At 30.1% G+C, this 27,594-nt stretch overlaps 6 non-coding genes across 6 annotated transcripts; all 6 read left to right on the top strand.

The window, feature by feature from the left end:
- Window positions 1–4,558: 4,558 nt before the first annotated feature.
- LOC135959317 (U4 spliceosomal RNA) lies at window positions 4,559–4,699 on the top strand. Its single transcript, XR_010576524.1, has one exon. It is a non-coding gene; the product is annotated as a U4 spliceosomal RNA (small nuclear RNA).
- A 1,092-nt stretch (window positions 4,700–5,791) lies between these two features.
- LOC135959322 (U4 spliceosomal RNA) lies at window positions 5,792–5,932 on the top strand. The gene has a single exon (XR_010576528.1). It is a non-coding gene; the product is annotated as a U4 spliceosomal RNA (small nuclear RNA).
- A 586-nt stretch (window positions 5,933–6,518) lies between these two features.
- LOC135959321 (U4 spliceosomal RNA) lies at window positions 6,519–6,658 on the top strand. Its single transcript, XR_010576527.1, has one exon. It is a non-coding gene; the product is annotated as a U4 spliceosomal RNA (small nuclear RNA).
- A 1,446-nt stretch (window positions 6,659–8,104) lies between these two features.
- LOC135959323 (U4 spliceosomal RNA) lies at window positions 8,105–8,245 on the top strand. Its single transcript, XR_010576529.1, has one exon. It is a non-coding gene; the product is annotated as a U4 spliceosomal RNA (small nuclear RNA).
- A 3,077-nt stretch (window positions 8,246–11,322) lies between these two features.
- LOC135959319 (U4 spliceosomal RNA) lies at window positions 11,323–11,463 on the top strand. The gene has a single exon (XR_010576525.1). It is a non-coding gene; the product is annotated as a U4 spliceosomal RNA (small nuclear RNA).
- Window positions 11,464–13,961: 2,498 nt separating this feature from the next.
- On the top strand, window positions 13,962–14,102 carry LOC135959324 (U4 spliceosomal RNA). Its single transcript, XR_010576530.1, has one exon. It is a non-coding gene; the product is annotated as a U4 spliceosomal RNA (small nuclear RNA).
- The last annotated feature ends 13,492 nt before the right edge of the window (window positions 14,103–27,594 follow it).

The following is a 27,594-nucleotide window of genomic DNA, read 5'->3' as shown; positions in this document are numbered from 1 at the left end:
GCGTTACACACATCTGCACAAACGCATTATATCCTCCCCACTATGGTGGTGTAGGGTATAAAAATCAGCCAAATCGCTCCAGCCGTTCTCATGTGATGCCATTAAATACATGGACCATTTCATGTTTATATATATAGATATTGGTATCATGTGAAAGGTCCTAGAAAGCCAATTTCAATGCTGTATCAGATTTTTTCTTGTTATTTCAAAATTATTCGAAAATTATTTTAAAAAAACTTAAAATTTTTGCGGATAATTACAAAAGCTTGAATATTTCCTTTGCGAAGAATATAAACAAATTATAAAAAAAAAACTTTAAAAAAGGACCTTTATATCCTTTGATTTAGCTCCCCAAATATTGAACCCAGGACAAAAATTTTGAGAAGTGGTATCTTGGAATGAATTAGACTGTAATTCTGTTTGTGCACATCTACAACATTTTTAATGGTGCCACCCTAATCTACATGTATGTATGTGTACATAATTCTATTGTACATTTACATTTAAAATACATATATTTTATATAACATAAATAATATTGATGCCAAATGATTGTAAACAAATTTTCAGTTAAATTTTTGGTTTTATGTTTTTCTTATTTTTTTTTATATTTTTCTTGTTTGTTAGTATCACGGACGTATACATCAATAAATCTTATAGTCCTGTATAAACAAAAGCATATAAAATTATTTTCCTTTTTTTTGTTGGGGTAAATTCCCTTAAATAAAAACCTTTTGATCTCACACAATCAATGTTGTAAAACATACAAATTGCTTTTGTTTTTATCCTCGCCTGTTGAAACAGTTTTTCTTTTTTTTTGCAGCAAATCCTTTATTTTCGTTCTTAGAAAGCTTTGAAACATTTTAAAGTGAAAATGTTCATAAAAATATATGTATTTATATGGTGGGGTATTATTTTTTAGCTTTATAAACTTATTTTTTTATATTTGGCCCACATAGTTTTAAGGGTAAATACATATATTTTTTTGTAAATATCTTTGCTCTATATTTTTTGTTAAAATTTCGTTTAAATAGAAATAAGTTTTTCTTAGATATTTTAACCCTTTTGGCTTGCTTAAACATCACAGCAGCTTATTATGCTAAATATGGTTGATTTATTATGATGATTGTTAAACTCATAAATTTGGCATAAAGAAAATTTTAGCTATTTGTTGAAATTTTTTGGGAAAAATATTAAATTTGTTGGCTGTTGAAGAAAAGGAATATTTTTTTGGACTATGAAAAAATTGAGTTTAAATGTCAATGTATTTACATAAAGAAAATTCCAAATCTGCAAAAAATTGTAGAGATTGATTTCCATACATGTTGATACAGCAGTTTTCCTGGGATGTAATTGGAGGGGCCATCCAATTTACTACAACATACAGTTGAAATCTAACCTTAAGCATATCAGGAAGGACTTTCGAGGTCAACATAAAGGATAGTCCAATAGTTACTTCCGAACATTGACACATGATAGCGCCCATGCTGATAAAGCAATTTCTGTCCAATTGGGTGTCCTTTATTCAGTTTGTTTTGACAAATTACCACTGACAAATATATTGTTCAACAACAGGATCAAATAATATTGTTTTATCAACATGGCTGTTCTGTTTCGTACGCTTAGCTCAATTTACGGCCCCTATAATCATCCTACCGAGAGAACAATTCGCAGTGTGTGGGATAAATTCGAGTTCATTGGTTCAATGAACCAAAATCCGTATGATGACGAAATGCTGAAAACATTGTCGCTGTCCGTGAGAGTGTACAGGAGAATCTGTCAATTTTTCATCGATCACAATAACTTAGTCTTTCGAAGACTACGACTTAGGGAATTTTGTGTCGTGACTAGGTACTGCAACCGTATAAAATTCAACTGAGCCAGGAACTGAAGGTAATAGACGATGAAGAATGTTCGCTGAATGGGCCCTGGAGCAGTTGGAAAGTGACTTAAATATTCATTAAAAATCATCTTCAGCGATGAGTCACATTATTGGATAAATGGGTACGTCAACAAACAACATTGTCGAATTTAAGCCAATACCAATCCACATGATATCCAAAAGTTTTCAATGCATCCAGAAAAAGTAACTATTTGGTGTGGATTTTATGCTGGCGTCTTCATCGGTTCAATTTTTAAAACGACCATCAAAAGGTAGAACAATTATGTACATTTAAAGATAAAAGGCGCTTAATAAATTCCCACTACAAAGATACATATGTACATACACTTGCTAGAAAAAGTCTGCATACAAAAGTATTTATTATACTCATTACTTTATAAATCCGATAATTCACAAGAAAATCAAAATTATCATATGCCCCCAATCCCTATAATTATAATTTTAATTTGAGAAACATTTAAATTTATAGCTAGGCATTAAAATTTGAAAAAAGTGCATTTATTCAGACAGAAAGAGTCTGCGTACAAAAAAAGGAAATATTAATCTAGCATTCGATATTTAACTTTACGACTATCAATTCTTGTCATATTATAAAATTTATTTGAATTTGTGAAACCGCAATTTTTTTGCAATGAATTCTAAATAAAAAGTATTAATCCTGCTGAAAAAAAATTATAGTTTATTTCAAGGGAGAACCTTTAGATAAATTGAGGAAATGGTCTAGAGAACGTACTCTTCTATCGAGATGGTCATTAATTCTTTTAAAGAAACTGGAGGTTTTGTATCTAAACCACGTTCTGGGTGCGCTCTAAAATGAACTGTAAGAGAAACGAGATATCTGATTAGGTGCAGCAAGATCTAAAAGTGACAACATTCAAAGTGGTCGAAAGCATTCGACTAAAGTTTAAAAAAAGATACGTGATGATACTTGAAGCTAAACGGATTTCATGCTCGTATAGCAAGTATGAAACCTTTCATTTCTTTAATAAACAGGCAGAATAGAATTTTGTTCGTTAAATAGCGCTTGAATAAACCTCTAAAATTCTGGGTTGCGTAGCGAAAGCGCAGCGAAACTTGGTCTTGGGAACATCTATTTGTTCAAACAAGATAATGATCCCAAACATACAGCGGATATTGTAACCTTAGGCTGCTTTAAAACGTTGAGTACGCCTCCCCAGTATCCGGATCTCAATCCCATTGAGCATTTATGGGATTTGTTAGAACGAAAAATTCGCCATTACGTTATTACTTAAAAAACTATGCTTAAAGAAGTTTTTCAAACGGAATGGGAGAAAATACCACATGAAGGAACCATGAATCTCGTTCAATCCATGCAAAAGAGATTGGCTGAAGTCCTCAAACGAAAAGGCTATTCAACTAGCTATTTATTTAGTAACAATATTGCTAATTATATCTAAAAATAGTGGTCGATACACTTTTGTACGCAGACTTTTTCTTTCAATGTCTTTCTATAATTATATTGTTTTTTTGTAACTAGTTAGTATATACATATGTAACTTGAATTATGAAATTTTTTTGAAGGATGAAAAGTTAAAAAAGAAAAAAAAAAGATAAAAAAAATTAGGATTGAAAGTGTATGAGTTTTTGTGGCGTTGTTTTTATACATTATCTTAGCTTGTAGCAGCCTGTATTTATATTATTTATTTTATTAATTGAACATTAACATTATTTTCATTATTTCTAAATTGTCTTCATTCATTATGATTTAAACTCAATTTATTAGTTACATTACCATTATAATTGTTTTATTTTCTAATTTATTAAATTCATTATATTTGTTTACTGTTTCAATTTAATATTTGTTCTATTTTATTTATGTACTGGACATCCTAACAATGTAACCATAATAATGCTATAATCAATAACCAATATTTAATGTGCATCACTAAAAGAGATTAATTATCATTTGTTCTCACTCTCATTATCATTTCCCTATTGCTTTGTTTTTGTATTCACTTATTTGTTTATGTACTAGACGACTATTGTAATTTGACTAAAACTAAGTAAGCTCATTGCACATGTTAATTTGAATCATTCCTGAACAATCATTTGAACAATAAAGACCTATTAAACTAAAAGCGGAGTTTTCTTTAAAAATAAATAAATAATCAAATAATAATTGCTCAGACACAGGAAGACCTTAAGGCTACTGTGACTAGCAAAACTGAGGACGAACACTGGCGACAACTGCCTTGTTTGAACCAGTTATAATTTACCAAAAAATTTATAAAATAATACAAAACCCCTTAATAAAGTGAAACCACTTTATTACAAGCTAGATTTGTTTGTACGCAGACTTTTTCTAGCAAGCGTATGTGCCTAATCCATTGAATTGGAAATATCCAACTGCTTAGACAAACAAATTCCGTCCAACGAATTTATGGACTAACTAGAGAGACCTATATATCTATATTCTATAGCATTCCAATGAATTCCAAAAAACAAGCAACTATTTTACTGGTTCTCTACAAAAAACTAAAAAACTACCACTTTGTAACTGAAATAAGATCATCACTTTTTATCTCATCACGGAAGTTATGTTAGTTATTTTTAGGTAGTCAATTTATCTTTATAATTCTCATAAAGTTTATTTCAAAATCGAGTTATATAGCAATGCTTTTGCAGAGTATCATTAGCTTTGCGCAGCGGTAATATCGTAACCCATGAAGTGTTTACTGAGGTGCGATTATTGCTAGTTGAAAACTTTAACCAATACCTCGCCATGGGGACGTGAAATACCGTCCACTACGGCAATTTTTGGAAGCTCGAAAGGGCTGATGTAAAATCAATTTAAAATAATTATAGCTCATTTGAAAAGTATTTGTCAACCAACCAAAATTGACCCTAATCGATTGTAGTTGAAAAGTGATGGCTAAGCAATATGTCCTTCTGTCTGTCCAGATAATCTTAGTATTTAAATTACAATCGACATTTTTAAAGATAATTCCATTGCATGATACAGTAATTTTACTGAGTGCACCTTATATTGTTGTTTCAGGATTCCATTGAATAAAATAAACATAGAAGCGTTACTAAAAGGAACAAAACCTAAGTCTGCAACAACAAAATACATGCAAATCAATGTATTTTGTTATATTTATTATTCAACTAGTTGATCGCCCCGGCTTCGCCCGGTAGCATTTACTAATGTTAGTTCTTCAAGTTTCTCCAACCCACTCACACCAGCCTGTTCTTATTTATTTGCAAATAAAATATCTAAATTTGTACTGCATACTTTAGGGAGCTTTTTTATTACAGTTGACTGGACTCACAAAAAAAAGAATTTCCGAGTTTTACCCGGAATTTTTGAATTTTTTTTTCTCTACGAACCATATCCTGAAAAATTCGAATCGAATAAAAAAATCAGCCAAATCGCTCCAGCCGTTCTCACGTGATGCCATTACATACATGGACCATTTCAAATTTATATATATATAGATGACTAACCAAAATTAAAGTAGTTATAATTAGCTTGGTAATTAATCATATTTCTATATAATTCCGGAAGTGAATTTCCACTCTCAGAAATGTTAAATTGTGTAGGAATAATAACTTATCAAAGAAATCACCTTATTTACACTTGTGGACATCACTTTGTGAATACAGATCTGTTGTTGATCATAGCTAAAATATAATTTTCACCAACGAAATTTCTTAGATCCACAATTATAAATTATTCTCTAACAAATAAACTACCACTTTTAAACTGAAAACAGCATCTTCATTTACCTGAAATAATAACAGTGAAGATTCCTTTATTATCTACATACTTGTTAGTTTTATTTAGTAATTAAAATGATGCTTATAATTCTCATAGCGTTCATTTCAAAACTGAGTTAAATAGCTCAGTTCTTGTAGAGTATCATTAGCTTTGCGCAGCGGCAATATCGTAGCCGTTGACGTTTTTACTGAGGTGCGATTATTGTTAGTTGAAAACTTTAACCAATAACTCGCCATGGGGACGTGAAATACCGTTCCCTATTGCAATTTTTGGAAGCCCGAAAGGGCTTATTTATTAATAAATTTCAAGCATTTCTAATTAAACTAAAAAATATTTAGATTAAGGTAGATTATAGCTCAGAAGTGATGGTAAAGCCACCTGTTGTAATTTTCAATAACCCAGAGGTCGCAAAAGTCTGCGCTTTTTTATAAAAAGGTACTGTTTAGATTGACGCTTTTCAGTTTAAACTATTTCTAATTTAATTTCGTTGGAATGGCAGTGATGTATTATTCCTCTGTTCACAAGTTTTTCAATTACACCAACCAATTTTACATAGCTGCAATTATTAAAATATCCAAATGAACATTTTCTGAACCACTGTGGGTTGTTTTGAAGACAATGCAAATTACAGATCAGTTATGCAAAAATGCTGCAGTTCTGCAAAATCCCAGCCCCTATTCAATGATTCCATACAACAACACATAAACTACCCCCTTAAAATTAGATGAATCTTCCTATATTACTCTGAAATATTAATTATTACTAAACATCATCTCGCGAAATTTCTGTTATTTAATAAAAATCATCCTCATAATTCTCATAGCGTTTATTCCAAACTCAAGCTAAATAGCAAAGCTTTTTCAGGGCATAGTTAGCTTTGCGCATCGGTAATATCATAACCCATGAAGTAATTACTGAGGTGCGATTATTGCTAGTTGAAAACTATAACCAATACCTCGCCATGGGGACGTGCAATACCGTCCACTACGGCAATTTTTTGAAACCCGAAAGGGCTGATAAATAAATCAATTTCAAACAATTATATCTTAACTAAAAAAATTAGATTCGTAGTAGAAAAGTGTTGGTTAAGCGATCTGTCGTTTCATATTTTAGACAAATCGGACAGACAAACTGGATCAAACTCATATATTTCTATGCACGATGTAATAAGTAAGGTGAGAGCGTTTCGACAACAAACACAACATTCCTTGTCAAATAAAAAATAAACAAATTTTATTTTGGAATCTTTTAGATAATTTAATATTATTTTCATAAATAAATTACCTACATATGTATTTCATTTATTAACAGGGATTTTTAAAGATTTTTCTTTTATTTATTTATTATTTTTATTAACGTTGATTTTAGCAAAATTTTGCTTCAAAATGTTGCTTTTCAGAATCAAAGAGATTTTAGTTTTTGTTAGAATTTTTAAATTTATTATTTTTTATGTCAACACACAATGTAAATAATCTTTGACAAAACCGTTACCAAAGTAAACACAAAGCTTTTGTTATTTTTGCATATTTACTAAACAACGGCCGTTAAATTTAAATTATATTTGAAAAAAACAACGGTTTAGTAGTGCTTTATCCAAATTTCATTATATGAAATCTATTTATTCACATTTTCGTTCATGTTTTTTGATTTAAAAATTTTTTTCTTTGAAAATAAAATTTATTATTTTTTCAAAATAAATTCAGTTTGCCAAAATCCAAGCACCAAAATAGATAAATAAAAATCAGCTGTGTTGTTGATTTCACCTTACTTAGTGCATCCTGTTTTTATATTTGGAGTTTGACATTAATCCTACAGTCTCAGTCAAGTAAACATACAAATAACTGAATTCACTCCAATTTGCCACAATCACCTGCATAAATTCGACTTTATTACAGATGAAGTATTAAAAGATAATTCGTTGCAATTTGCTGCAGTAATAAGTGCGGTTTGCCTAATCTCTATATAATTCCGGAATAGGATTTCAGCACCCATAAAATTATATAGATCTAACAACTCATGCCAAAAATGGTAAATGTTTCAAATATAGGTACGAAATAAAAATTTATTACGGACATACTATTGGTACTAACGAAATCACTTTGATTTATTATTAAAAATTACTTTACAATTTAACAGATCAACAACATTGTTTTGAATACAATGCAAATTATGGAGAATTTATGCAGCAAAAATGTCAACAACTATTCAATTAAACTGCTTCCCTACAAAAGTACATACAAAATAAACTAACACTTTGAAAACAAAAGAAGCCTCCACATTATTATGATATTTACCTGATATAATAAGTTGGAAAATTCCTTTATTCAATAACATCCCTTATTATTAACTACTTGCTTAATTTCTGTTTCTTAGTTTTATTTATTAAAATCATCCTTATAATTCTCATAGAGCTCATTACAAAATCGAGTTATATAGCAAACCTTCTGCTGAGTATCATTAGCTTTGCGCAGCGGTAATATCGTAACCCATGAAGTGTTTACTGAGGTGCGATTATTACTGGTTAAAAACTTTAACCATTATCTCGCCAAGGGGACGTGCAATACCGTCAACTACGGCAATTTTTAGAAGCCCATGAGGGCTCATAGATAAATAAATTTCAAACAATTATAGTAAATAAAAAAAAATTAAAATAAGATCTAACATGACCATAGAGAACATAGAGCGGAAACTAAAAAAAAACTCAAACAAAAAAATTACTGAAAATAATCACATTCTCACCACTTAGGTTTTTGACAACTGAGTTAGGTCTTTGACAGGAGAGTTTCCGCTCTATGTCTATTCTCTATGACCATGACTACTGCAACCAAAGTATAACAAGTAGTCCAACTGTTTGACAGCAGTACCTAACTCTGAACATGTGTTAGTGAAAAAGTACCTAACTAAATATGTGTTAGTAACAAAAATGTATAATTTTTGGTGCTTTTTTAATTTTCACCAGGCACACAGAGTTCTATAAATTTGTGTTAAGTTTCAATTTGTTTGATTTTCAATACCAGAAACTGAAACTCTGTTTTATAGCTACCAAAAATAAAATTAAGTGTCAAAAATTAAAAAAATATTTTTTTTCATTTGTGCTGCAAAGAGTTAAAACAAATCGTAAAATATTGTACAGAAATGAAATAACGTGGTTAGGCCTTCATTTAGTCGGAAAATCATAGTTAAAATTTCAAGTATTTTGATGTGTTTAATTCTCTCACAAGTGTGTTGAATTCACACGGTACCCGTATGACTTACCGAGAGAGTAATTTTAAAAAATAGAGTGTCGGACTACTTGGTATACTTTGACTGCAACCATATAGCGGAAACAAGGAAGAAACTCAAACAAAAAAAATGTCTCAAAAAAGTTACACATACGAGTATTGTTTTTGTTTTCATATTGTTTTTTTTTCTAATTCATTCTCATCACTTAGGTTTTTGACAACTGAATTAGGTCTTTGACATGAGAGTTTCTGCTCTATATACATGTATATTTCTCTATGACTGCGACATACGTAAGGCCAAATTCGCCTCATTTTTTATATACACTTGGCCGCATAAGTTTGCGTACAAACTACTTTATATATTTTAACAGGCTATTTTAGTCGTAAGTAACAACGGTAATCATTTCAAATTGGGTTTTATGTATAGATAAACATTTGAGAATTACGATAGGTATTTTCTTTTTGCATTTCCAAAGTTTTTTTTATAATTGACAGCTTAAAAACAATGGTATGCTAATTTTTCGTGTATGCAAAAGTATGCGTACATAAAAATTAAAGGTAGTTTGTAACTGTTTTTGTTATTGTGTGATACTACAATACTGTAGTTTTTGTCTCAAACTCATCATAAAAGTGATTTTTAAAAATTTTTGGTTTAAAAATGGAATAATTTCAAGAAATGGCAACCAGAAAATTAATTAAGGTAGCTGAACGTAAAATTATTGATCAAGTAGTTGAACTTACTCACTCCTCCATCCAGAGAGTGATACAAAATTTTCTGGGCGTCCACCAAAATTAACTGAAAGCGAAAAAAGGGTTATAATACAATCTGTGAAGGAAAACCCCAGATTTACTGTATCGAAAATGGCTGAAAACTTAAATTCACAATTTAATAAACATGTGTCCAAAGACACTGTGCTCAGAATTTTGAAAAAGGCCAACTATAGAAGCCATATAGCACGGAAAAAGCTGCCAGTTTTGATAGTTAATAGACAAAAACGAATAGCTTTCACTAAAGAACGCATAAATATGCCTCCAGAGTTCTGGAAAAATGTTCTGTTCACGGATGAATGCAAGTACTGCATCTTTGGCATAAAAGACCGTCAGTTTGTTTGGAGAAAGCCTTGTACAGTGCTTAGTCCCAAAAATTGAATACCATCAGTTAAGCATGGTGGTGGTGCAGTGATGGTACGGGGGTACATGACAAGTGAAAGCGTGGGAAATTTAGAATTGATTCCATCGACAATGGATCATAAGGTCTATTTAGATATTCTAATGAAAAACTTACCAAAAGTGTTAGCAACTTAGGCATTGAAGATGATTATATATTCCTGCAAGACAACGACCCATAGCATACTATACACAACACAAGGCTTTGGTAGTTGTTTAATAAAACAAAAACAATTGAAAACTCCTCCGCAGTCACCAGACCTAAATCCCATAGAACATTTATGGGATTTGCTGGTGTGAAAAATACGAAACCATGTACTAACTTTAAAGGAAATGCTTCAAACAGTATTAACTGAGGAATGGAGAAATATTAGTTCCTAATATACCGAAAAACTGGTTTCATCAATGACAAAATGCCTTCATGATGTTCTTGGTCGTCGGAGTTATCCAACTAATTATTAAAATACAGTTTAATTTATAAAAATCAGTAATATTTAATTTTTTTTATGTACGCAAACTTTTGACTACATGCGAAATTGAATTTTTTTATGAATTGAATTGTTGTAAGTTTTGTTGATTCTTAAATATGCATTTTACAATGCAGTTGTGTTCTTAAATATTTAAGAGTTTTATATAAAAAATTTTAAATGAGTAGGGTTTATTTTTATATACAAAATTAGAGTATACTTTTAATTTTCGTTCTTGTACGCAAACTTATGCTGCCAAGTGTATATGAAATAGATAGAAGATAGATGGACCGGTGGTATTTATAATTAGTCCAGTAGTATCTGTAATCTGTATAGAATTCCAGTATAGGGTTTGAACTCATATAAATGTCAAATATAACACATTATCCTGGAAAGCACTTTTACACATGCTGATAACTTGTGTGCATAACTTTGTGAAAATAGATATATTTCGCACTTACGAAATCACGTAGATTTATTTATTATCAAAATTATGTTTAAATTATACAGCTCATCATATTTAATACATCAGCATCATTGGTTTGAAGATCATACAGATAATTTATGCATAATGGCTAAAGTTTTGCAAAATATCAAACACTATTCAATTAAACTGGTTCCCTACAAAAACACCTAATTTTCCTAATAAGTAAAAAAATTTTAACACTAATAAGTTTGAGGATCTTTTATTAAATAACATCCCCTATTTTCTTCTCGCTCAATCTGTGTTAATTTTATTTATCTTATAAAATTCTCCTTATAATTCTCATAGAGCTCATTTCAAAATTGAGTTAAATAGCTTAGTTTTTGCAGAGTATCATTAGCTTTGCGCAGCGGTAATATCGTAACCCATGAAGTAGTTACTGAGGTGCGATTATTGCTAGTTGAAAACTTTAACCAATACCTCGCCATGGGGACGTGAAATACCGTCCACTACGGCAATTTTTGGAAGCCCGAGAGGGCTAATAAATAAATCAATTTCAAACAATTATAATTCTTTTAAAAAAAATACTTTGATTCAGATCCACTATAGTAGACAAGTTTTGGTTATACAATCTGTTGTTTCATGTAAACTATGTTATTAAATTTTAAACAGGTCGCATTTATTTTCTAAAGAAAAATTTTCTAAGAAAATTTGTATGGAATTCATATATTTTTATATGTGGAGTTTAACGCTAATCTTACATCCTCTTATTCAAGTGAATTCAAATAACTTAATTGCTCCAATTCGCCAGAATAATGTGCATAAAATCGCTTTTATTACAGATTAAATCATGATAAAAATATAGAAGGTAGTTTCAATCAAATTTTTTTTTTAAAAATAAGGTTTTTTGAAGTTTCCTTTTTTTGTGAGCATTATAAAAAGCGTTGCCACATTCCAAAAAATGATTATGATTTTCGAGAATTTTTTTTTACAAAAAATGTGTAATTTAATTTTTTATTTAAATAAAAATGTATTATGTTGTGTTGGGAGTTATTGATTCAATTCCTAACGTTCGATTATTTATTAAAACACATTGACTATTTTTATATGTTTGCATTTTCTTCATTTTTTTATTACTATGTAAATATTTTATATCTTTTAAATGGAGGTTTAATTATAAGAGACAAGTAGCACACGGAAGAATGTATTTTCAAGATCTAGCTGAGCACTCTCAGAAAATATAAAAAGTCTTTGAAATCGGATGGAAAACCAAAAATGGCACGCGTTTAACAAATTTACATGTCGAATGTGCCCTACTTTGGGTCCCATAGCGCCGCCATTGAAGTATTTGTGGTTTTAATTTTCAAATCTTAAACTCGAATATTCATTGGGTACGCCGTTTAGAAATACGAGATTTATTTTCAAATAATTTCGATTCTACTCCAGTGTGCATAGTTAATGGATTATGATCGGTAATAATCGGTGATATATAATCGGAAAATATGTTTACATAATAAGTAGTATTTTGAAGTTACCTTGTGTTCATTGGGACAGCATTCATATCCAATCTCAAACGCTTTGTTTTAACTGAAATATTACTTTTAACTAAATGGTCGGAGCACACCATTAGCTGTTTTGGCAAATCTTCTTCGCAAGCTTTACATATATCTATAAACTGTTGTTGTTGTTGGGTAAATATTTTTTCTATTTTTTTAATAATTTTCAAATTAATGAAAATTATGTATTCCCAAAGGGAAAATTTTAAATTGATATGGCATTACTATTTTTACGAAAACTTCAAAATCCTTAAGCATGTCAGATATAGAATTTGAAAAAATAAAGAGAGAATGAAACTACCTTCTATTTTTCTACTATGGATTAAATATTAAAAGATAATTCGTTTATAGTGAGGCATGGAATATTAAGCAGTTGCAATAATCGCAATTTACCTAATCTCTATATAATTCCGGAATAGGATTTCAGCTCCCATAAAATTGTGTAGAAGTAACAACTTATGATAAAAATGGTGAATGTTTCTTGTGTAAATGGAAATTGTTAATCATTACTGGCACATAATTGGTAACTACGAAATCACTTAGATTTATTAAAAAAAATATTTTAAAACATGATACAACCATTAGAAGGTAGAATCACTAGGGAGAGAGTTTAAAATGTTATGCCTTGTTACGTCAAATAATAGAAAAACAAAAAACAGAAATACGAAAATACGAATAATAACAACTGAAAATTGAGAAATATTTTGTTTATATTTGAAATACGAAAAAAAATCACTTACGCCTTTTACTGGCTCAAGAGAAGATGTCGCATTTGGTATTAGACGTGCACGTTTTGTGGCTTGATGCAGTTCAATATAATCGGAGTCATTGAAATGATGCATGGAAATCCGGGAGTGTTTCTTCAGCTCAACACCGCTGGCTGCACTCCATTCTTTAAGTTTATTTTCAGGACATTTACACAAAGGCAAAGATTTACACAAACAACATTTGACATGCATGTTTCTTCTTATATTTTGAAATTAAATTTAAATTATTTTTCAATTTATGTATGTAGTTAATTTTTGATGTTTTATTTCAATTGTACTTTTTTTTTATATTAGACTGACAATTCAAGGCATGTATAATTGAGAACATATTTTATAGTGATTCTACCTTTTATTGTTATATTATGATTTTAAAATGTAACAGCAAATATTACATTTAAAAATGCAACTTTTTTGTTTTGAATACATTGCAAATTATAGATATTTTATACATAAAAGCTACAGTTTTACAAAATCTCAACAACTATTCAATTAAACTGGTTCCCTACAAAATCACTTAAACGAACCCTTTGAAACCAAAGGAAGCCACCACATTTACTTGATATAACTTTGAAAATTCCTTTATTCCATAACATCCCTAATTATCTCCTCGCTTAATACCTGTTTGTTATTTCTATTTATTAAATCATCTTTATAATTCTCATAGAGTTCATTTCAAAAACTACTCATATATCAATGCTTTTGCCGAGTATCATTAGCTTTGCGCAGCGGTAATATCGTAACCCATGAAGTGTTTACTGAGGTGCAATTATTACTGGTTAAAAACTTTAACCATTATCTCGCCAAGGGGACGTGCAATACCGTCAACTACGGCAATTTTTGAAAGCCCGAGAGGGCTAATAGATAAATCAATTTCAAACAATTATAGTTTAACTCATGGTACAATCAGTTACCAGGTACAATTATTAGAGAGAGTTTTCATTATTCAACCCTAAAACGTCAAACTATGTGTTTAATTACTTACCTTTTTTCAATTTTTTACCGCGATATTTTATACATTTTTAACGTTTTAATTGAAATTAGTATACATTTATATAATAATATATAGTTTTGAAGGAGGATGAAAGGAGCTTTTCCAAAAAAGCGACGACTGGAAAAAATTCTATATTTGGGTTACTGAAAAGTGCTAAATCAAGCGTAAAAGGTGCTAAATTAAAATTGTGGAAGAACGTAATTATATTGTTTGTTTTTAAAATCAAATTAGCAATTGTTTATTTCGTAAAATATTTCCGATATATAAACGCACCATTAAACATATTTAAAATTTCACTGCAATAAATTGTTCATCTCTTGTACTAAAAAAAAACGAACTCTTACTAATTTTCATTAAAGTTATCAAAGAAAATTAATTAAAAAAAACATGATTTTGTAATCAAAGGTGTCAATAACACATGCGGTTAGTTAACACAAACATTTTACTAACAAATTGAAGAGACTTTAGAAATTAAAAACAAAAATGTATAAAAATCTCGGGTATACTTTAAGATAAGGATTTTACTAGTGACAAAGTGTAAAAGAAATTGGATAGAACAAATCTTTTTTGGTTGGAAAAAAAACTCGGACTAAAATATATTGGTATGAATTTTTACCCATTATAGGTCCGAATTGCTAAAGCGTTATATACGTCGTTGGAGAGGTCTTTAAAATATATATCAATAGATATCCATATTGTCTATATTGATGACTTAGACAAACCGGCATTGCTGTATATATTCTTTATTAGATCGCAAAAGAAAAATGTAGAAATTACAATGGCCATGACAAACTTACCACTCATGGCGAAGACTATAAAAATAACATTTAAATTTCTTGTAATTTTCTTACTAAATTCCAAAATCATTCTTTAAATTTCCATCTTTCATCTCGCTTTACAGTTGATTTCATGGTCAAATGAATATAAATGCGATTTACACTTTACATTTTAGTGTTAAATTCAATTTATATTCATATTTGTGAACACATTTTTGAGTCTATTATTTGTAGATTTCCATATCATCTGTATCTACATTTTTTCTTCTTGTAGTTCTTTATTTGCAAATTTTTTCATTCTTTCTTTCCATTTTTTTTTCATTTTTTGGAATATGTAGTCTACTTTTTACAGCCATTACGTTGTGTATTGTCTGCTTTGGAATAAAAAGATTTGTTAGTTTCTTTTTTTTAAGGAAATTTTCCATTTAGTTTTTTTTTTTTGCTTTTTTTACTCTACTTTTTGCACATCAACAGACATTTATGCCCTGAACTTGATTTCATTCTTTTATACATTTATTTTTTCTTACCCCATAATTTTTTTTCACTTTCAATTTGTCACGAATGGAGTTATAAATCTTACAAAAAAAAAAATAAATTTTCATATATGACAGGGGAAAAAACAGGAATATCCATTTACAACAGAGAGTCTTAAACTTAAGCTAGACTTAGGTATACATATTGGTTTTAAAAATATTTTACCCATGGAGAAATACACATAGAGCAGAAAATAGAAAAAAAAACTAAAACAAAAAATTACTCAAAATAATCACACATACGAGTGTTGTCTTTGATTTCACATAGTTTGTTTACTAATTCTTTCTGCGCATTTAGGCAACTGAGTTAGGTTGTGAGTTTCCAATATATGCATATTTATCTATGGTTTTACATTTTTTGGTGGTTCCATACATATGAGGGCAATGTAAACTATAAGGTGAACTTCCACTAGGTCCGCTGAATGAAATTTTCACTTACACTTAAATCACTTTGAGAACTTTGTTAGACGTTTATCGTTATTATGTGCATTATAAAGAAATAATTCAGATCCATATAAAGATTGCCCTCAGTACGAATACAGTTTGATAACTTATTTAATTCAAAATTAATAATATTTTTAATTTAACTTCTGAGAATTAACATTAATATTTGTATAATTTAAATATGAAATATTTTTCTTCATTACAGAATTTATCATCTATACAAGAGGTTGACATCCATAGCTCATTTGTAAGTACTTGAATTAAATTTAAACATACATAATACATCTTCCGTATGTACAAATAATTTACGACTAATTTCTTTACTCCAATATTTACTGTAATCGTTTTTGTACAGTAGCAATTACATTTGATATCGAAAAAGTGTTTGATCATGCATATCACAATTGTAGTTAGTCCTTCTATTGTTCAACTCTTTCAAAGATTTGTCAGCACATGGGCATTTCGTGTACAATGGTCTATCAAAATATAAATATCGGTTTACCATACGGTTCAAATTTGTCATCACACCTTTACAATATTTTCGGTTATGATTTCTCACACAATTTTCCAAATAGTGTTCCCATACCAAACACCCCATAAATGCTCCACAATGGGGCAGAATCGAAATTTTTGGAAATAAATCTGGCATTTCTAAACGGCTGGTCCGATCGGGATAAAATTAAACGTGGCCGTAGCCAAGGCTAGAAAGTCTCCCATAGAGCATCCTCTACGGAAGCCATACAGGCGGTCTGGATTGTTGGTCTCCAAATATTTAACCAGATGGTAGTTTACCATACTCTTCATAACTTAGGAAAAAGTAGAACGATTGCTAATGCCTTTCCCTTTATAGGCATTAGCAACCTTCCAACATACATGAAATTCGCCGGCAAGGTATGAAATGCTGAAATGTTTAGCTAATGCTTCAAAACCAGCGCTGGTATGCCATCCGGCCCAAGAGTGCAATATTTTAATATGGCTTATTTTTGAATCCAATTGAATTTTTTTCTAAGACAAATAAAATCTTTGAAAATGGATGGAAAACAAAAAATGTTGAAGGTACCATACTTTAAGACCACATAGCTTGCCCCGGGTGCATTTGTAAGACCCATTTTAATAACTTAAACTCAAATACTACTTGGAATGCTCACGTCAAATTTTATCCCGATCGCAACAGCCCACTCTAGGTAATTTTACCCATTTTTGAGGCAAAAAGTCATTTTTTGAACTTTCATGAAAGCATTTTTTGTTGTTTGTATTTGATAAAGAAAACATTAAAGCAAACAACTGCAAGTTTTTATTTGTAAAAAAAATAACGGTATATCGTTACCTTAATATAGGAATGCCCTAACTCTTTTTTTTCCCAAAATTTAGTTTTTTGCATAGGCAGCTTGCAAAATAACGAACTTGCGGAAGTTTGGTTTGATGAAACCATGTTGTTGCTAAAGCTGAATGCGGAAATATTTTGAATGAGGAATAGGCTTAAGTGAAGAAAAAAAAATTTTTTTTTGATGTTTTGGAAATAAAAATAGATCCGCCATTTTTAATTTGGAAAATTTTACCTCAGATTCGAAATCAGCAATCGTGAATACGCCCCGTTTACCGATTTTCATTTAAATCAGAAGACATTTTAAAATTTACGCCGCCATATTGGATCCACCATTTTGAATTTGAAAAATTTTACCTTAGAATCAAAATCAGCAATCTTGAATACTCCTATACACCACATTTTCATGTAAATCAGAAGACATTTTAAAACTTATGCCGCCATATTGGATCCACCATTTTGAATTTCAAAAATTTTTACCTCAGATTCGAAATCAGCAATCTTAAATACTCCATTATACCAAATTTCATGTAAAGCAGAAGACATTTTAAAATTTAAGCCTCCATATTGGATCCGCCATTTAGAATTTGAAAAATTCTACCTCAGATTCGAAATCAGCAATCTTGAATACTCGCGTATACCGATTTTCATGCAAATCAGAAGACATTTTAAAATTTACGCCGCCATTTGAATTTGAAAAATTTTACTTCTGATTCGAAATCAGAAACCTTAAAAACCCCTGTATACCGATTTTCATCTCGTTCAGTGTTACCTTATAGTTTTGGCCACAAAAATGGGTAAAGCTAGGTACTCTGTTCAAAATTTCGTGCGAAATGCTGTCAAACTACATATAAAATATTTGGAATGAAGTATATGCGAAATTATTTCGCAATAGCAGTACTCTGTTTTTATTGTGGAAAACATGTGAAATACATCTGGCAACCTTATTTTTCCACACGAAATAACATACGCAGCACTTCTTTCGCACGAAATTTAAACTGTCAAACAGCATATAAAATTTTTCGCATGAAAAATCCATAATTTGTGCAGCCGTTTAGAAATGCCAGATTTATTTCCAAAAAATGTTGATTCTGCCCACTGTGTGTCGCTCCATATAAGTTTTATTTATACAGAACTCATATCACATAATTTTATGATGATCGGTCCATAATTAGTCATTGCTCCCATAAAAGGTCCTCCTCCGAAAATAATTCGCGAATATAAATTTTTGAAATTTAAATAAAAAATGTGTTTTCTCATTTATTCAGTGTCCGTTGAAGCCCGACCATAATTTCTTACTTGTTATAAAATACTTTTTTATTGTAAAAGAAGGTATTTAAGAATCTCTGCTTGGCTACATCTACAAACGTATGCAAATAGACAAGTAGTTATACACATGTATTAAATATTGCTATCCAAATTATATGTGCATGTTCTAACACCTCGTTTCACAACATCCAACTAAATATGAACAACAGCGACAAAAACTACTTACTTACTACATACATACAAATAAATATATACAATGCTAAAACGATTCAACACTTTAAACTACGGTTAAGATCCTGTTCCTGTTGACGATGAATAGAATGGCAAAAGGAAATCAAATCAAAGCGGAAGTAAGACTGAAAATACCGATTTCTAAATGCAAATACATACACTACTCAAAACCCATGCTAACAAATGTAGACAAATAAATACGAAAAGGAAAGAGAAACTGGGGAATGAAAATCTCTTTAAATATACAAACAAAAATTGCACAGCTACACACACTCACAAAAGGTGTGTATATTAGATATACATACAAACAAATATAAATGGTATAAATGTTGTCTCTAGTTTAGAGTATGAGAGTTTTTCCAAAAAAAAAAATATTAAATTGCAAAATGAAATCATGAAAATTCTTTTATATTTTTATGAGCTTAAATAGAACTAAAAAATGCAAAACGTTGTCATTGTATGAATGGTAGTAGTCGTTGTCGTATTATTATTATTATTATTTTTTTGTTATACATCTATATTCGTTTTCTTTTGCTTGTTATTTTATTTGAGTCTCTTGTTAAGCATGTGACCCGTCATAAGGTTCATGTTTTATAAGTTTTATCTCCGTATACACATGCATAAGTCTACATACATACATATGTACATATGTTTGTATAAAGTTACACGGTAATGTGCTGAAGCTGAAACTGTTTTCACTATTGCCATTACCAATGATGAGCAGGTTAACAACGTTAAATGTGCGAATTATGAATGGATTTTTATTACAATAAAACGAGAAGACATATAGAGTTTTTAAAAGAAAAAAAAAATCTGGTAATAAAAATAAAGAAATTATGCTTTATGTCATGTAACAAGAGTTACAAATGTAAATGCAGTAACGAATATTTGAGTGAAATGGAAGTAGAAGTTTTGTTTTACTTTACTTTATTTTGGAAATAAAGCTGAACGAATAGTGAAAACTAAACTTTGTAAAATTTTACCTCATATTCATAACCAAAATTTTAATTTTTAAACAAAATATCTATAAACAATAAGTTTTATAAACCTTTGATAAAATTGACAAGTAAGAACCATAAAATATCCTACGTTAAATATATAAGAAAATCACTTTTTGCGAAAATTGAGATAACACAAAAAAAAATACATTTCATTTACTATCACTCTGTCAGATCGAAATTTTGATATAGTTTCTCATTTAATAGTTATTATACCCTACACCACCATAGTGAGGAGGGTATATGCGTTTGTGCAGATGTTTGTAACGCCCAAAAATATTAGTCTAACACCCACCTTAAAGTATACCGATCGACTTAGAATCACTTTCTGTCGATTAAACGATGTCCGTCCGTCTGGTTGGCTGGCTGGCTGTCCATGTAAACCTTGTACGCAGAGTACAGGTCGCTATTTTGAAGATATTTCGATAAAATTTAGTACATATTATTTTTTCGGCCCAAGGACCAAGCTGGTTGAAATCGGTCCATTATTTCACCTGGCCCCATACAAATTTCCTTCCGAAATTGGACTTTATCGGTCATAAATGTTTAATTTATAAATGTATCTCCACAAATAGCGATCCAAATAAGTTTTATATATACAAAATTCATGTCACCAAATTTTGTTACGATCGGTCCATAATTAGTCATAGCTCCCATATAGACCCGCTTCCGAAAATCACTTTTACGTACATAAATCGCTTAAAAATGTTGGTATACTCACAAAATTCAACATAGGAAACTTTCATATAGACATAAATCACACGACCTAATTTCATGGTGATCGGTCCATAATTGGTCATAGCCCCCATATAAGGCCCACTTCCGAAAATCACTCAAAAATATAAATTATTGAAATTTTAAAAGAAAAAATGTTTTTGCTCTTATACTTAGTGTAGGGTATTCGGGCTTGACCGACCATACATTCTTACTTGTTTTTATATAAAAACTTGCATTTTTTGAAAAACAATGTAACTCCAAAGTTTCTTAAAAAACTTAAAAATTAGATGTTTAAAATTACATTATTTCAAAAACTAAGATAGAAAAAGCGAAATAGAAAAAATTCAGGTCACAAGCTCTTTGGGAAAAATATTTTTTGAAAATGGGTAACTCCATTATTTCGTAAAAAACGGATAAATTAACGTGCTGAATCAAATAGTCAATATTTCACCACAAATGATTACTAAAGTTGCCTTAATTACGTAAAATACAAAAATAACACTCTGCTACAAAATGACACTTTTTGTCGGAACATGAAAAGCGACCTAATGGGGGTTGTAGGCCTAGGTGAGGACATACTAAAACCGTTTTCAAAGATTTTAAAATTTTGAGATATTTTGAAAAAACTGTTTTAGGGTAGGTAGTAGTACTTTAGTACCTCTAACTCACACATTTTTAGACCGATTTCCAAATTTTAAACAATTATGGATAGACAAAGGATTAGGCTTTTATAAGATGTATGTATAAAAGTAAGTTTTTATTAAAAGTTTCGCTTTATTTTTTTCATAATTTTTCAAATTCAACAATAGTTAAATTAATTTTTTTCTATAAAAACCTATTTTATTTTTGCACAGTGTTTTAAAGACAACTTTATATGGGAAAAAATGAGATATTATTTGTTAAAATCGGTTTATATTTGCAAAAGTTATTAAACTTTTTTGAAAAAAGGTCGAAAAAATTTACCTTGTAAATTCAAAATTTTATCAATATATTTTTTCTACAGTTTTTTGTTTTTTTTTTATTCATATGCATTGGGGGAGAAAATACTAAAAATGGTGTTAATTTAAAGTTGAATAACTTATACAATTTTAATCCGATTTATATAATTAAAACCATGTTTTATTAAGAACTAAATTTCCTATATATGTTGGTATAAAGTTTTATAAACCTTCATATCAAAATAAGCAATGAAAAGCGACTAAAATCAAAAAAGTTGATAAATTTTGTTTTTCTTTTAGATATTCTTAACAAAAACAATACCTATAACTTACAAATATATAAAAAACTGCACGTAATTTTAAAACGTAGTCAGTGTTCTTTCCAAACCCGTTAAATAATTTAAGGGCGGACAAAAACTGACTGATTTACAGATAGATAAGTTGACAAATATTACTAAAAATTTTATTTTTTTAGAATAATTTCTGAATTTGAGGGTGTTTCTGAATTTTTTTGACACAATTTGTAATGTATTCAGCAAGCCCTATAACCCACGCTAGGTTGTTTTCCATGTTTTTTTTTCAATGTTACAATGTTATAAGTCTCACTCAATAATGGTGATAGTGTACATATTTAAATTTTTTCACTAATAATATTTTGAAAATAGTTAAAATATTTTTTTTTGCAGTCTAATGAAATAATTTTTTCTACACTAAAATTTTTAGTTAAAAAAATATTCCTGCATTATTTTTTTCAACAATGAAATGTTGTACTCTATTCATAGTTTAAGTTAATATATTTTAGGAAAAAACGTAATATTTTAAGATGTCCCATCGAAGTCCCAAAAATCAACAAAAAATACTTACGATGATGGTGATACAACTTTTTTTTTCTTTTTATAAGTAATGATATTTCCCTTTCTTTTTAAAGCATGGAATGTAGTTGGTGTATCTTCCAATGCGTATATAGGGTCCATATATTCCAGTTATATCTGATGTTCCTCAAGGTAGTCATTTGGGTCCAGTATTATTTCTAATATTCATTAATGATCTACCATCCTGTATTAAGAATTCTAAAATGTTAATGTATGCCGATGACGTTAAGCTCTTCCTTAGCTTAAATCAATCTAACCAATGTTCCTTACTTCAAGCTGATCTGGATAATTTTAACCAATGGTGTAATAAGAATTTAATGTATCTGAATTTGAAAAAATGTAAACAAATGACATTCTACAGACGAAGTCCAGTAATCTGTAGATACTCCATCAATGATCATCAACTTGATACATTTTTCTGGCTATTGGATTCCATACGCACAAAAAACTTCAGTCCCTGTCAAACACAATATGTGGGCTGCAGACCCGCATAATATAGGCTACAAACGCCTGAAAAGGGGCAGGTTGCTGACAGAAGCTCTTAACTTCTGACTGGAAATATTGTTTTACGTTTTTTGAAAAAATTGCAAAAACTGGCACAAGTTTTTACTACCTTTAATAATTTTTCTACAGCAGACATTTCTTTCGTTCTGCACATTAAAGTTTTCGGTCATATTTCTTTAATACTGTTCTCTATCTAATGAGAGTTAGGGAATATACATATGCAGTATGTATGAATATTCATATGTATTGGTTGGTATATACATATGTATATGAGAGTGTATGTAATCTAAACACAAAAGTTCTTGCTAAAAGTTTTATCGCTTTATCACAATCATAATAATAATGTTGACGACGATGCTGGTGATAAGCATCTGGAAGTGTCATAATGGTGTGATAATAACAATTTTATAACGCACTTTATTAACCGCATGATATCTACAACTACAAATACAGACAAAAAAAAACACAAAAACACTCACTCAAATGAATACAGATACAAATATAATGTCAAATATACGTTTCGTTTGTGTAAATGTTTTGATCTTTTTTACTTTTAGAATTAGAGGAAATTGGAATGAATGTGTTTTTCATATGAGGAGTTTTTTTTATTATTTTTATGAAGTTATTTTTCTGTATAATTTTATGGCTTTCAAGAGTATAAGTAATGAAATGTATATAGAGGATTTTAAAATGAAGTAATATAATGATAATATTTATAGTTAGACATATAAAGTTAATGTTGCTATTGTTTTTAGTAATTTAAAGTTCACAAAAGTTGTAAATAGGAAATCTCCAGCCGGACTTAAATTTAAAAATATTCGACATGAATTGTAGTTTTAAATTTTTTGTATTGAGTGAACATCTTTACTTAAAAGAGAATTATTCGTAATAAAGCATCGTGCCCTAAACTCCATTTCCGTTTCATTCATGCAACAATAAACCTACAAAAAACCATGTAAAAGTCTACTTAAGCCATTCAATTGCATGAATGAACATTTAATACTCCCCAGTCTAAGAAATCCGAACAAAAAGAACAGCATCTCTTAAATACAAAACAGAATGTATTACAAGGAAATGGTACAAATTGGTCTATTGTGTACGATAAGTTGAATGCCACAAAATGCTTGGCGTCTTTATAAGACGCTTTTAGAGTAGAGATTTAAAAAGGCAGGCGAATAGAAGTGCAACATTATTTTTTCTTTATGTTTTGAAAAGGTAAAGTAATAAATTAAGTAACCACCATAATAGTTAATTTCAAATAACTAAGTAACTATTAGTAGATTATGGTTTACCAAAGGATATTTTGTACTTAATGCAAGCCATAGAGGATAAATCAAAGGCAAAAAAAATCGAAAATTAAATAAAAGAATTTGAAATACATATGAGAAAAGTGATTGAAATGATTTTATAGAGGATTAGTGGAAAGAAAAATTATTAGACTAGATAAAAAAGAAACCATTTAAATGCTGGCCTAACAAATACAGCAGATATTAATAGCAAGATTCTCAAATATATTAGAAAATCTTAAGAAATATTGAGTTTTCGAAATTAAATTAATAGAATTTTCTAAATTTCATATACAAATTTATACTCCCTAAATTTAGATTTCCCCCTCAAAACTGACCTCTAAATTTTTTCCCTCATAAAATAAGCCAAAAAGGACTCCAACCAACTAGCATCATAAATGTCCTTATAACAAGCAACAATAATACTTTTACATGTGTACACTTACACTCGTAAAGAAAAGTTTCTATTACAAAATAATGTCTATGACATTTGACCAAAACATATTTATAATAAATAAGTTTGCAAGAAAAAACTTTTACAAAACTCTTTTTCTTCCCCCCCCCATACACATCCTTACGAGAGAGAATATTAAAAGGAAACTACACAAAATTTCAACATTCCTTTGCAGACAAAGTAAATAGAATGAAATTTATTAGATCTAAAGAAGTAAAACTAGGAGCAAAAAAAAAAGTTTCTTTTGCAAACAACAAATTGAATGTAATTTGTAAACAATAAATGAGAAGGACAAATTTACAAAAGTGACCAAATTTTTTATAAAAAAATTCGTATCATATGAAATGTGAAATATTTCTGTTTTAACTTACATTAATTTAAAGCTGTTTAAAGAATATTAATAACAAAAACAAGCAAGAAAGTACGGTCGGTCAAGCCCGACCATATAACACCCTACACCAAGTAAAAGAGCAAAACATTTTTCTTTTAAAATTTCAATAATTTATATTTTTGAGTGATTTTCGGAAGTGGGCCTTATATGGGAGCTATGACCAATTATGGACCGATCACCATGAAAATAGGTCGTGTGATTTATGTCTATATTAAAGTTTACTATGTTGAATTTTGTGTGTATACCAACATTTTCAAGCGATTTATGCACGTTAAAGTGATTTTCGGAAGCGGGTCTATAAATTTGGTGACATGAATTTTGTATATATTAAACTTATTTGGAGCGGAATTTGTGGAGATACATTTATAAATTAAATATTTATGACCGATAAAGTCCCATTTCGGAAGGATATTTGTATGGGGGCTAGGTGAATGAAAGGACCGATTTCAGCCAGTTTCAATAAGCTTGGTCCTTGGGCCCAAAAGAAATAACATGTACCAAATTTGATCGAAATATTATCAAAATTGCGACCTGTATTCTACGCACAAGGCTTACACTGACAGCCAGCCAGTCGGACGGACATCGTTTAATCGACTCAGAAAGTGATTCGATTGGTATACTTTAAGGTGGGTGTTACAAACATCTGCACAAACGCATTATACCCTCCCCACTATGCTGGTGTAGGGTATAACAAGTAAGCAACCCGTCCATATGATACCCTTTAAACCATTTTGATATGAAACTTATTTGTATTGAATCTTATTTGAATACCAAAATTTTTAAGATATTTGTGATCGATAATGTGATTATAGACGGATTGTCACAAAATTTGGTGAGATAATTTCCGTATATATGAAACATATTTGTCTTGAGTTTTATTTGGGCTAAGGGCTTAGTCCTTAGTACAATATAAAAGTTTGTGCCAAATTTTATTGCGACCTGTAGTTTGATTACAAGATTTATATGGACGGACGGATGGACGGACATCACTTAATCAATTCACAAAGTGTTCCTGAGCAGGTTGGTATACTTTAAGGTGGCTGTTAGGACAATGCTTTTGTACGTTATAAACATCAGCACTAACCCAATATACCCTAACCAATATGGTGGTGTAAGGTATAATGAAATGTATCTTTTATTGTGAAACATGTGTACTATACAAATTTACTCAAAGTATTGGCCATTATTACCCATGACCTTTTCCCATCTTTCTGGCCCCAAGAAAGATTCAAGCCAATATCGGATACTCTGTTCCAAAGTGAAGCATATCACAGATAGAGCGTTCTGTATCGATCGAACAACTAGTAGTCGGACGGGGCACAGTCTACAGTGTCGTCATGATATACGGTTTCATGTCTGGCCATTTTTCGACCAATGCTCGATTCAAACGAATCAGTTGCATAAGGCTAAGTTTCCCTGTGATGGTCTGGTCAGATTTCAGCGGCTCATAATAGAGAGAAGCCTTTTACTCCCACCAAATACGGAGAATTTATTTTCGATACGGCTGGTTGGCCGGGCTTCAAATACGATCTCTTACGCTGCTGGTTATCGTAATGGATCCATTTTTCATCGCAATTAATGATTTGGTGCAAAAATGATTTTCTTTTATAGTTTTAAGCAAAATCTTCTTTCAAGGTTTCTCGATTTTAATTCGTACTGTACCCAATATCCCTGCTTTTGGATGAATTGCAGCTTGAGTAACTTCCAATGATTTTGCATGCTCTTGTTGAGTTTGACAACAATATTCATGGAGTAATGTATCCAATTGTTAAACTTCAAACTTTCAGCTGGGCGATCTTTGTCTTCTGTGTAAAAATCATCACTTCACCATATTCACCATAAGCAATCGGTGAGCATTCGGTGTGTTTCAATGACACTTTTTCTCAAATTAGAGAAGTAAAGCAAAACATCCTGCATATGACGCTTTGTTTTTTTATGTAATATTCACTAACTAATTGAGAATAAATGACATATACGTTATTAAAATCAAAATCCGCGTTCAGAAGATACGTCATCTCATTTTTAAGTCATACACCCAATCATAAATGAGAAAGAGTATGACATGGCAAAATTTTAAACATTTTTTTAAACTATATTACCTAAATTATGTAGGAGATACTGAAAAATAACTGAGATTTAAAATTTATACTTGAACATATCTTAAACCATGACAGACAACTCACAAGCAGACAACTCACAAGCTGATGTGTTTTCCTTATTGACTTCAAACTTTAGCCAAATTCGGTAGAAATGTTTAAATAAATTCTAAAGTTAAACAAGTATGAAGGTATAGTCGGTCAAGCCCGACCATAAGATACCCTACACCAAGAAGACGATTATAAACATTTCACTTTTAAAATTTAGTTATGGACCTATCGCCATGATATCATCACGTATTTTATTTCAATACCAGCATTTTTAAGAAATCTATACTCATTGAAAAGATTTTCGGTAGTGGGCCATATATGGAAGCTATGACTAATTATGAACTTATTGCCACAAAATTTGGAGGTACGATATAAGGCAATCGTATGAGGGATAGGAGAAATAATTTACCGAGTCTAACCAAATTCAATAGGCATAGAATAGCTTGTACCAAATTTTGTCGAATTATCTTTG

The sequence above is a fragment of the Calliphora vicina genome, chromosome 4, assembly GCF_958450345.1.
Source record: "Calliphora vicina chromosome 4, idCalVici1.1, whole genome shotgun sequence".
Taxonomy (NCBI): domain Eukaryota; kingdom Metazoa; phylum Arthropoda; class Insecta; order Diptera; family Calliphoridae; genus Calliphora; species Calliphora vicina.
The sequence above is the reverse complement of the archived record's forward strand: the minus strand, read 5'-3'. Positions and strand labels throughout refer to the sequence as shown.